Source organism: Pyrus communis, chromosome 14 (assembly GCF_963583255.1).
Source record: "Pyrus communis chromosome 14, drPyrComm1.1, whole genome shotgun sequence".
Taxonomy (NCBI): domain Eukaryota; kingdom Viridiplantae; phylum Streptophyta; class Magnoliopsida; order Rosales; family Rosaceae; genus Pyrus; species Pyrus communis.
The window spans coordinates 22,148,468-22,161,029 of record NC_084816.1 but is presented as its reverse complement, the minus strand read 5'-3'; positions in this window follow the sequence as shown (position 1 = coordinate 22,161,029).

The window sequence follows — 12,562 nt, the reverse complement described above, 5'->3', positions numbered from 1 at the left end:
AATTTGAGTATGCTATATAATGTTAATTTCAGTACTTAACAAACTAATGATACGTTATATTTTTCCAACTTGAGTACGATATAAAATGTTTATTTTGGAACGTACTTGTATGTTGGTAAGCTATGAAATAATTATTTTGGTACATGCCAATACGTTGGTATGCTATGAAATGTTTATTTTGATGCATACCAATATGATGGTACGTTATGAATCCCTAAAAGTGATTGTTACCAACCCTCAAACCAACTTGACTAACTTGTACCAGCCTTTGTAAAAAAAGAACTGGAAATAATGAAACATGAATAAACGGAGTGTTGGAAAATAAAAAGAAAAGTATTTTAGGATTTGATTTAATTAGTAATTTTATATGATTTAATTAGGATTTTGATATTATTTGATTTGGTCTAGGTTTCCTTGTCTTGTAGACAAATGATTGTTTCGATTTATTTCCTAGTATTGCTTCTTTGTAATCTTATAAATACCTCTTTATGGAGAAGAATAAAGTATTGAAGTTATTATTTGAGAATTGTGAGACTGTAGAGAATTCTAAATTTACCCTAAATCATTCATTTTTAACTCAGAGGATGTGAACTATGCTAGGACTGCCAAGGGACCCAAAAAAATAAGGGAACTTTAACGAAAAACTCCCGGTACTGTTTACTTTAATGAAAAACCATATTTTTACAATAAAAAGTCAATCTTGGTACTATTCACTTTACCCTTTATTTTGTCCTTATCGTTAAAACTCAAGGTTTTCAAACTCTTTTCTTTAATTTTCCTAAAAAATAATTGTTATAATTTATTTCCTAGTATTGCTTCTTGGGTTGAAGGTGGCAGCCAAAAACAGAGGATCATAAACCATAATTGACCAAATTTTTATAACGGTCCCACCAGACAGAAAGACATGCTTAATTTTTGGATGCATTTTTGCTCACCCACGTTAACTTGGGTGTATGATCACCACACATCTCCAAAGCTTGCCAAGTGTCCCCTTGCTTTAATCCTGGTTAACATTTTCATTTGTTATTAATATTTTACTATAGTAATACATTAATAATCATCTTAACATTTATCTTTTAACTTTTTAATTAATATTTGTATTTCAACCGTCCATCTCCCTTCTTCCTCCCTCCTCCAACCGTCCATCTCCCATCTTCCTCCCTCCTCCCATCTCTATCCTCTGTCACTTTTCTCCCTTTTCTGTTATTTGGGCGAATATCCCAATTCTAAAATCTCAAATTCTAATACAAATTTAAAGGGGAATGGGTGAATTGATTTGACGGGGTGAAGTCCATCGACATCGTGAGAAAGGAGCACATGTTGCCTCCATTCATCCGAAACAAAGATGCACAGATAAGTGAAGAAAATTTGTACCCAGAAGACTGTTCCAAATTGTGGGTGGTTGGCGTGGGGTGGTGGGAGGAAGCAGATAACAAGTGAGATGAATAAGGGGTCGTCATTGCTGCTTCAAATGCTCGAGCAATTTCCAGTGGAAAATTATACATAAATAAAATTACAATTAGGAGATAATTTCTGTGATTCGAAACGCGATGGATGATTTGGTGGAGGAGGACAATTTCTTTGAAACTGAATAAACGCTTCGGGAAGTGAGTTGCAGACTTGGTTTTTTATTTGTCTATTTTTAGTTTATTTTTATTTCTTTATTAAATTAATAAAGAGTAATTAAATCATAGTTGACCAGGGTTAAGGCAAGGGGACACTTGGCAAGCTTGGAGATGTGTGGTGGGCATACACCCAAGTTAACGTGGGGGAGCAAAAATGCACCTCTTAATTCTTAATGCTTAAATTTTATGCTGGTCCTACCAAACAATAGGTCGAAACCCAATCCGAATTAGGATCTTCCAATAGTTTTTGTGGAGATCTAGGTGATCAATTAATTACATCCGTTCATCGTACATCGTGCGGTTAGTTTTTGTTACATACTGTTTGTGTTCAATTTTTAATAAAAAAAATTATAATAATTTATGACCGCACAAAATATTATGAATAGATACGATTGATTAATCAACTGGATCCTTACAAGAGAATTAGGATAGGCACCGATTAGAGTCACCAAGAAAACAACCCTAGCCCTTAATGCAAGCACTAACCACTAAGTATGCAAGCAGGGCCGCCCCTGAGGGTAGCCCAAGTAGGCGCCCGTCAAGGGCCCCTACTTCGGAAGCGCCTCAAAAAAAAAAATTTATATCCTGTAATTAACATATAAATACAAAAAAAAAAAAGTAAGAAATATCATAATTCATTTGTTAGTGCAGTGGGATTGTTGACTTCATTTTTCTTTGGGGTGTTGAGTTCAAAACACGAAGCTGCCTTTTAGTCACTAGATTTTTTTTGTTTTTCAAATTTACTGCGAATCCATCTGTCTAACTCACAATCCATCTGTCCAAATGCATATAAAGTTATAAAACTCAAGTCTCTTTGATTCAACGGCTACAATTATTATAACTTTTAGAGGAGCCCCCTGTTTGTAGCCATTGGATCAAATTTCAAGGGTCAGGATCTTCGGATCCCTAGGATTTGGTGGGAGAGATCCGGAGAGGATCCCTTCCCTAAGGATATGTTCCTGCAAAAAAAGGCACACACGTATGCATAATATATCTCTTTTGCAAATAATTTAGGGTTCTGCATTAGATGCATTACTAGGATCAATATATATGCGAACTAAAATAGAGCATTTGATATGTACACATATGTGTTTAGAACTGTTTTTTAAATGACTGAGAATGCTTTTAAATAAATTATTCTTAAAACCAATTATTGATAAAAATGCAAGTGAATCCGGAAAAAAAACACTTTGAAGTGCTTCCTGCAAAAAGCATATAACTGAGCTTCTTCCAAAATGCACTTCCAGTGCTTTTGGATTATAAAACACTTTCACCAAAAACGATTTCAGTTATTCTAAAGTCACTTCCAAACATGCCTAACAAATATATGTCTCAAGTGCATGTGTTTTATTTAATTATGATTAGTTTGCTTTAGTTTATAGTGAGAAAACTAAATTTTAAATATAATGCATATTTTGGTACGTTATAAAATGCTTATTTTGGTACATAACAAACGACTGGTACGTTATATAATTCCAATTTGGGTATGCTATATAGTACTAATTTTGGTACTTAACAAACTATTGGTACATTATATACTTCCAATTTGAGTACACTATAGAATTCTAATTTTAGTACATAACAAACTAATTATACATTATTGTTTGGGCCCAAAATATTATTTTGGGCTGAGCCTGGGATTATTTTAGGCCCAATGGCATTTATCTACAATTTTCTTGTGGGTCGTCCAGTTAGGGCCGGCCGAATCCTGTTGCGAAGATGATTAGTTTAGATATAGGGTGAAGTAGTTGATTCCTAGTGGAACAAGGAGTTTTGAATCTGAAGGTGCTTGGGATCTGGAGATGAATTTGGTTCGTTATGAAGCTTGGTTCAAAGTCCTATTAGAGCTAGGATTGGTTAAAACCTAATCAGATTGGGTTGAGGAGTTCTAATCTAAGTATGTTTCTAGTTCGGTTATGAGAGGGTTTTACTGCTATAAATAGAGAAGGAAGTGCATCATTTAAGGCCCCTCCAATTCAACACATAAATTGCCCTATGCAAAGCTTTTCCATAACTCTAAGAATTTTATCCTTCTTCCCTTTCTTCCCGCCAACACATCTTCAGTTTGGATAAATAGTGCTGGAGCCGTAAAATCAGCCGATCAAGGAACACCTTCAGTTAGATAAACAACACCGCTTTGAGACCGACCGGTTATTTATCCAAGTCTCGGTCCACAAGGATTTTCGAGTCCTTGTTGGTAGAGGTCATCTCATCAGCCTTCTCAACAAAGTGAGGTGTTACAGGTTACTAAGCTCAGCACGTTGAACGCTGAGTTGTTTTATGATTAGATATTCGCAAGTATCTTTTAGAGTTCGGCAATTCGACGGTCGAACCACATTGACCATCAAGACATACATCTCTTTCGAGTATTTGTGTCCATATAATCTGGTGCTAGTTCGGCATGCTTATACTCTCACGAATATAATCACTGTGAACTAACCCGACGCTGACGATTTGTGAACTTTGTAGAACTAGCAGCCTTGCTTTCATGCTCTAGAACCTAAAGGCTGAGACGTGTTCCTTCCTCGCCACAGTTGTAATATCAAGGAGTCAGCAGCGCGCTCAACGCGACATCAGCATATTTTACTCCCTAGCCGATCTAGGCCGTCGAGTTGGCACGTCCCGCACATAACCGAATGACGTAGTTAGTTTATTAGTTACTCGGCCTACGCCCCACATACGCTTGTTAGTTTTTAGGGTCAACATTTTGGCATGCCCGGTGATACCCAGTGCTAAAACTACAAAGTTCATGACCATTAAGACACAATTAGTAAAAAGAAAACAGTCATGGTAAAATCAACGACTAATCTTTCGGTCCAGAACCCAGGACAAGATGGCTTGTTACAGGCATAGAATCTTGCTGCCGTGATACCTAAAACCACAAGTGTAACACGCCGAGAAAATGAAGTTAATCTCGGCGGTCAGCCTCGTGATGCAGAAATCCCCACCAAAACAACAAAAGGCATTTTTGTTGAAGGATTAGTGGATGATTATGACGAGGATATTGGTGAGGTCTCCGACCCACCAACTAGTTTGTTTCTTCGACGACGGCTTGTAAAGCAATCTAGGTAATTTAGGCAAGTTTTCAGCCGAGACTTAAAAAGCATACTTGAAGAAGTATGTGATAATAGCATTGTACACAACAGGTTGCTCAAAGTATTGGTTAATAAAGCCCACGAATGTGGACCCGCCGATCGTTCCATGCAGTCTCCACTTAAAGAACAACCCCCGTCAACGATACAAGTCGAGACATGATCTGCTTGGCTCAAAATGATTGACTTAAAGAAAAATGGCAGGTCAACCAGCATATCGGACAGATTCAACCAGATAGTAGAATCGGTATCTGTTGATATGGTCGAAGTTTAGAGAATGATTGATTCGGCCTTGAAAAAGAGGCCAAAGTTTCCAAAATTCATTCACCAATATCTTGCCTTTGTTGAAAAGTTTAAGTACCCCAAGGGGTTCAAGATCCTGAACTTCAGCCTTTTCGCTGGAGAGTCATCCCTGTCCTAGTTAGAACACGTGGCTCGATTCACTGCTCAATGTGGAGACATTAACAGCGATTTCCATAAGTTACGATTATTCAATTTCTCATTAACCGGCTCAGTATTCGCATGATATATCAACTTCCCACCCAATTCCATCCAAAGTTGGGAGGAACTAGTCGAGAAATTTCATGAGCAATTTTATTGACCAAGGACGGACGTGTCAGTATCTTCTTTGGCTAGGATGGCTCAAGCCTCTGACAAGTCGCCAATGGAATACCTTATGAGGTTTAAGTAGGCCAGAAACGGGTGTTAAGTACCTCTCCCTGAAGTTGAGTTCGTTAGGCTCGCCCTAAACGGCTTGGATGTGGAGTACAAAAAGAAATTCTTGGGAGAAAATTTCCAAGATATGTACGAACTAGCTCAGCATGTCAAGCAATATGATTATTTGCTCAGAGAGGAGAAGATTTTGAAATCCTTATCCCGAGGAACGATCTACAAAAACTCTACGGTCAGTTATGCATCGACCGAATGAGAAAAGTCCCAATTTGCTAGTATAGACGCGGTCGAGATAGTAATCAACAAACCATATATATGCAAAGCATTGGCTCATGTTAATCCCAAAAATGCCAAAACCCTCTCGGCCTCTGAGGAAGCTGCCGTCAAAAAGTCAAAAGTCTATACTTTCGACATCCCCAAAGCCGACGCTATCTTCGACCAAGTATTACTTGCGAAAATCGTCAAACTTCGGCCATGGCATAATATTCCAAATGCCGAGGATTTGAAAAGAAAGATATATTGCAAGTACCATAACTCAAACAAGCATATAACGAACAACTGTGTCGTATTTGGTGACGTCATCCAAAGCTAGATCGACAATGGTAAACTTAAATTTCCCGAGAAACAAATGATCGTTGAAGTTGATCTTTTCCCCACGACGACGGTAAGCATGGTGGATGCTCATCTACCTAGGGATAAAGGAAAATGGAAGGCCAAGTTTGTTCCAATGCAATTCATCCCTAAGCAGAACTCTCGACTACGATTGAAGATTTATTTATTTTCAAACGAGCCACCCAATGACTTTTTAGGACAAACTATTGTTGAGTCAATGTCGGACTCTAGCGCAGAGGAAAGTGACGGGCTGATGGGTTTATGTAGTCAGTGCAAAGCAAACGTCATCTTAATTGAGCTGAAGGAAAAGCCACTTCGGGCTCAAATATTGCAACAGGCACCCACATCTGTGGCAACATCCCAAAATGTGCTCGGTACAGGCCAACGCTAGAAAATTTTCAATAGGTTTGGCTACCAGGTACAAGATAACAAGCCACATTCGGCCAAACGACGCCTTGACTTCGACGCACTATTTTACAATGAGGATTATTATGCATGCAACACCGGAAATTTAAGTTCACTCGCAAACCAGCGCACTTTTGGACCACCTGAGCCACACGACCATCGTTACTTACAACTCCCCTACCGGTGTATACATTGCGTTGTCCAAGTTATAGAAACGTCGGCGCCAAAGAATGGACTATATGGTTCGCCGACGAGCAGCTCAAGATACCTCGACCATCAAATGATAGTCGTAAGAAACGACTTGCAACAAAGACGACCAACAACCTTCGGCCATCATGGTCGAGTTGCTTCAAGGAAAAAAGTGATTGATCGTGACCTTGAAACAACGATTGAAGAATTTGAAAAATGAATCAAACTCTTTCTACGGCCGGGGGAGATGAAAGGTCACCTCAAACACTTCTGGAAGGAAGCCAAAAGTAAACTTCCTCCACTACCTCCACAAGAGCCATTAATTAAAGTTCGACAGAATCTCTATCCATCGTTTTTCGACAAAGCTTTAGAATACATGTGTGAGTTCCACAAGAAACATTCGGTTAATTATTTATACAGCCTGCCAAAAGCATGTCAATAGGTTCTTGATCTGGCACTAATTTGCCCCAATGCCGACCAAATCATCCAAAAGACCACGGATCCAGGGATGAAGGCTAGGTTCCAGCATATACGCGAGGATGCAGATATCGACGATGCCGATCTCCATTTCTCTCTCGAGGATCTCAAATATTTATGGTACATTTTTGAAGTTTTTTCAGTCGTTTCCCTCTTCGGCCTCATGGTCGATGAGAAAGAGCACGTAGCACGATTAGATGCTTACCTTGACACAAGAGATGCCCGTATCGTGTATCAAGAACGGACTCGTTAGGCTTTACAATACCAAGCCCCAACACCGAGCGAGCCAGAGGTTGAAACTCAGAATGAAACAGCTCCGACAGACATGCCACATGACCATGTTATCACTATAGCCCAAGATAGCCAAGCAAGCAATGCTCATGAGCAAGATACCTTTCCAAAAAATCGAAAGGTCGAGGATCATAATACGATGGGCCTTTTGGTTCTGGACAACATGGAAATCAGCATGGTCCATGTCTTAACTTCTGAGTTCCAGCCAACCACATCTCAACCAAACTTCTTAGACGGTGACGTGGTTGCCGATGGAGCCACACAAGTTGATTTTGTGGCCACCGAAGAGATTGAGCTAGAAAGCAAAGAAGATAAACTTAAAGCAGCCTTTGCTGAACTGTTTCCCCCGATCTTCGTCGTTAATCTTCATCATTTAAAGCTGTTGTATGTTACGGCTTATATAGAAGGATACCCAGTTTCCAAAATTTTCGTCAACAGTGGAGCAACGGTCAACATCATACCCGTTTCTATCATGAAGACATTACGTCACTCGAAAGATGAATTCATTCCATCAGGGATAACCATAAGCGACTTTGTCGGTGACAAATCCCAAACCAAGGGAGTGCTTCCTTTAGAGGTCACAATCGTAAGATGAAATCACATGACTGTGTTCTTTATAGTGGATTCAAAGACCGAGTATAATGCATTTCTCGGCCATAATTGGATCCACCAAACGAGCTGTATCCCTTCATCATTATATCAAGTCCTCATCTTTTAGGACAACAAATCAATCATGGTTCATCCGGCCGACAATTAGTCTTTCGAAGCTAATATGATTTAGGCGCGTTACAACGATGATCACGTCGAATACATCACCCTGCAAGGTTTTAACAAGGAATGACGGCTGACTTAGATCTTAGTTCAGAAAGCCATCGAGGTTGGCACCGAGACTATTCACAAGCATTCGACGAGACTCGGGTTAGCTGACCTAATTACGATCCTTTGTCTGATACCAAACAGAATAGACGCCAGGCTGTGGTTTCATCTACCATGGAACGACTGCTGACCCATTGGTATTCTATTTCCAAACAATCGAATTATAGCGTGAACTTAGCAAAGTTCCTCGCCGAAGGAAACAATGGTCCATCCTGTCACTTGACAAAGTCCAAGCCGCCCCAGCCGAGCTCGAAGATAGTTAGCCCCAAGTTAAGGACCCATTAGAGGAAATAAATGTTGGAACGGTCGAAGACCCTCGACTTTTATTTATTAGTGCTTTGTTACCTCAACATATGAAAACCGAGCTTTGTAAATTACTCAAATAATTTAAAGATTGTTTTGCTTGGAGTTACCATGAGATGCCTGGTTTAGATCGAACACTCGTCGAGCATGAATTACTCATCAATGCTGGTTGTAAGCCATTCCGCCAACCCCCTGATGATTCTTGATCGAAGTATAACTCGGCATAAAAGATGAACTTGTTCAACTTTTAAAAGCTGGGTTTATTCAAACAGCACGATACGTTGAATGGTTGGCAAAGATCGTCCCAGTTTTAAAGAAAAATGGTGTTGTACGAATTTGCATCGATTTTCGAAAATTAAATTTGGCAGCCCCTAAAGATAAGTATACAATGCCAATTTCAGATTTGTTAATTGATGCAGCATCAAATCATGAGATGTTATCCTTCATGGATGGCCATGCTGGTTACAACCAGATTTTCATTGCTGAGGCCGATGTCCACAAAATTGCTTTTCATTGCCCGGGAGCACTCGGGATTTACGAATGGGTCGTCATGCCGTTCGGCCTTAAAAACACCGGTGCCACATACAATGCACTATGAATACTATTTTTAATGATTTAATTGGCACTGTCGTCGAGGTATATGTCGATGATGTTATGGTCAAATCGAAACATTGCCGAACACATTTAGATGATCTTCAGCAGACTTTCCTTTGTATGCGCCAACATAACCTTAAAATGAACCCTGGCAAATGCGCCTTTGGTGTATCGATCGACAACTTCTTAGGTTTCCTTGTACATCATTATGGTATCAAGGTCGATGCAAATAAAGCTCGAGCGATCATTGATGCCCCACCCTCGACAACCAAGAAGCAATTACAATCACTACTCGGTAAAATCAATTTCCTCTGCCGTTTCATTTCTAAATCGGCAAGGAAGATGGAAGCTTTCTCCATGCTCTTGAAACTAAAAAATTCTGACAAATTCGAATGACATGAGGATCACCAGGATGCTTTCACACAAATTAAGGTCTCCCTCACTGCCCCACCTATCCTTGTGCCACCTTGACGCGGCAAACCCCTTAAGTTGTACATCTCGGCCGTCGAGGACTCCGTTGGCTGTCTTATCGCATAATACAACTACACGGGGCTGGAGCAGGCCATTTTTTATCTTAGCTGGAACCTTAACTCGACCGAAATAAATTATTCACCCATTGAGAAACTTTGTTTAGCTTTGTTCTTCGTTGCGTCTAAGCTCAGGCATTACATGCTTCATTCTATTACGCAGGTCATCGCCCAAATAGACGTTATTCGCTATATGCTTACACGGCTGATAGTGAAAGGCCGAATCATAAAATGGACAATGGCGTTATCTGAATTTAGTTTGCAATACGTGCCCCAAAAAGTTGTAAAAGCACAGGCGCTGGCCGATTTCTTAACTCAACACCTCTCTCCATACAGTTTTAGGGGCAACGACGTCGAAATTAGCATGGTGGAAACACGTGATAATTATTGGACGATGTATTTTGATGGCTCTAGTACCTCGACCTTAGCTGGTGTTGGAATTGTCATCTAGTCCCTGGACCACTATCAATGGTACTTTTCTCTCAAGTTGGATTTCAATTGTACAAATAATCAGGCCGAATATGAAGCCTTTATCATCAGCCTTAACGTCCTTCACGACTTGAGGGTAGCCCACGTGCTTGTTCTTGGTGATTCAGAATTTGTGATTAACTAACTGAATAGAACCTTTTGTTGCATGAGTTGTACTCTGGCGCCCTATCACATGGTTGCCAACTATTTAGCCGAATTGTTTGAAGACGTTACATTCAAGCATATCTCACGAGTTCAAAATACTGATGCATACGAATTGGCTCAAATAGCCTCCGGAGCACAACAAGCTAGGTCGGTTTGTACTAGTAGTACAACGTCCACACCTGGCCTTGGTTAATCAACAAGTTCTCCAACACGACCACATAATATGTACATGGGTTATGTCCCTACCTTCGTTGTTGGAACGAGATGATCCTGTAGATGTTTGCATGGTCGAGACATTACATGATAACTGGAGAAGATCAATTATGCAGTATCTTAATAATCACAGTGGTAACCACAACCACAAGACAAGGGTGCATGCCATAAATTATGTAATGTACTAGAAAGAGCTATACCAAAAAACTGAAGACGGTCTATTGCTATTGTGCCTTGAACCGCATGAGACTGCCCAAGCTATTACAGAGGTACACAAAGGGATATGCGAGGCTTATCAATTCGGACGTAAAACACGTTGGTTGCTCCGTCGACACGGTTATTTATGGTTGAGTATGTTGAAGGATTGCATCGAATACGTACGAGGTTATGTACAATGTAAAATCCATGGGCCTGTAGAAAGCGTCCCGACCGAATTACTTCACTCGGTCACCAAACCGTGGCCGTTCAAAGGATGGGCCATGGATGTGATCGGAAAAATAACGTCATCTTCCAGGTTAGCAAACTATACATGGATACTTATTGTGACAGACTACTTCACCAAGTGGGTCGAAGCCAAGTCATATGTCGAGTTAACCTTTAAGGAGGTTTTAATTCTGTGGACGAAAACATCGTGATGAGATTCAGCGTACTAGAGACGATTATAACGGACAACGACACGATTTTCATGGCTGATAGGTTTAGAGAATACGAGGCGAGTTTGAAAATTCAGCTCAATTAGTCCATGCTGTATTACCCATAGGCAAACGGACAGGCCGAAGCAAGTAATAAAGTTTTAATAAGTATCCTTAAGAAAATGATAAGAAAAGCTTGGTATGTGACATTTGAAGTTAAATAAAGCATTATGGGCATATCAAACTTCACTCTGACCTGCAATAAGGACAACCCTATATGCGTTGACTTATGGGCATGACTCGATGCTACCGGTCGAGCTAAGCATAAACTCATTATGAGTTATCGAGCAGAGTAGTTTGTTCAATGTTGAGTACAATCAGGCCATACGGTAAGAGTTGGAGGACTTGGAGCAAGCTCTGCTCAATGCTTATAACTTACTGGTGGCACAAAAAAAGATTACCGAACGAGCTTATAATTGACGAGTTAGACAAAAGATGTTCTGCTAAGGTGAATTAGTATGGCAAACCGTGTTACCATTTGAAATTAAAGACCCAAGATTTGGGAAGTGATCGCCAACTTGGGAAGGACCATTCGTCGTCCACAAAGTTCTCGGCAAGGAGGCATACCATCTTAAGGATCGAACTGGCTTAGTTTATAAATTACTGATCAACATGAAATTCTTAAAAAAGTATTATCTGATTACTTGGGAAATGCAAGAATAAAGAATTTATTTCATTAATTTTCAAAGGACATTTACAAGAAAAATTACAAACAATTGACCGGTCTATAGTTGCGACTAAAGCATAAGTCCTAGGGGGTTGAAGAAAGAAAAACTTCAAGAGCGGCTTTCAGTTCCAGCCACTTCACTTCATCCATTGTAACCTCAACATGTCACGTTCCTTATTAAGCTTTAGTTGTTCTATTCGCTTCACGTCAGCAACGTACTCAACCAGTCGAGGTTTGCTTGATTGAAATCATTTTCAAGCTCGAAAGCAACGATCGACCTTTGACATTGAAGTTCAGCGATTTGACGGTCAAGATCGGCCATTTGTTCCTTTACTTTTATGGCCTCGAGCTCTGGTTAGATAGCTTTATGAGCGACCATTGCAACCTTAAGGTCATCCTCTGCTTGAAAAGCCCTTTAAAAAAATAGTGAAATATTGCCGGGTTTGTTCTAGGACAAAAAAGAGGTGAACGATACTCTCGTTGCTCAGAAGGTCGTCGTTTGCAAGGTCGTTTAGACATTCTCTGACAGAATCAAGGCCTTTGCGTTGGAGAATTTGCGAGGTCGAGAAAGATAGAAGCCCTGCAGCTTAGCAAATGCATCGGACGGGGCCGCAGTTGTTGAAGGCTTTGTCGTCTCGGAGGTACTAGAGATGAGGCGTCAAGCTTAACCTCCCATAAAGGCTGCACAACAAAT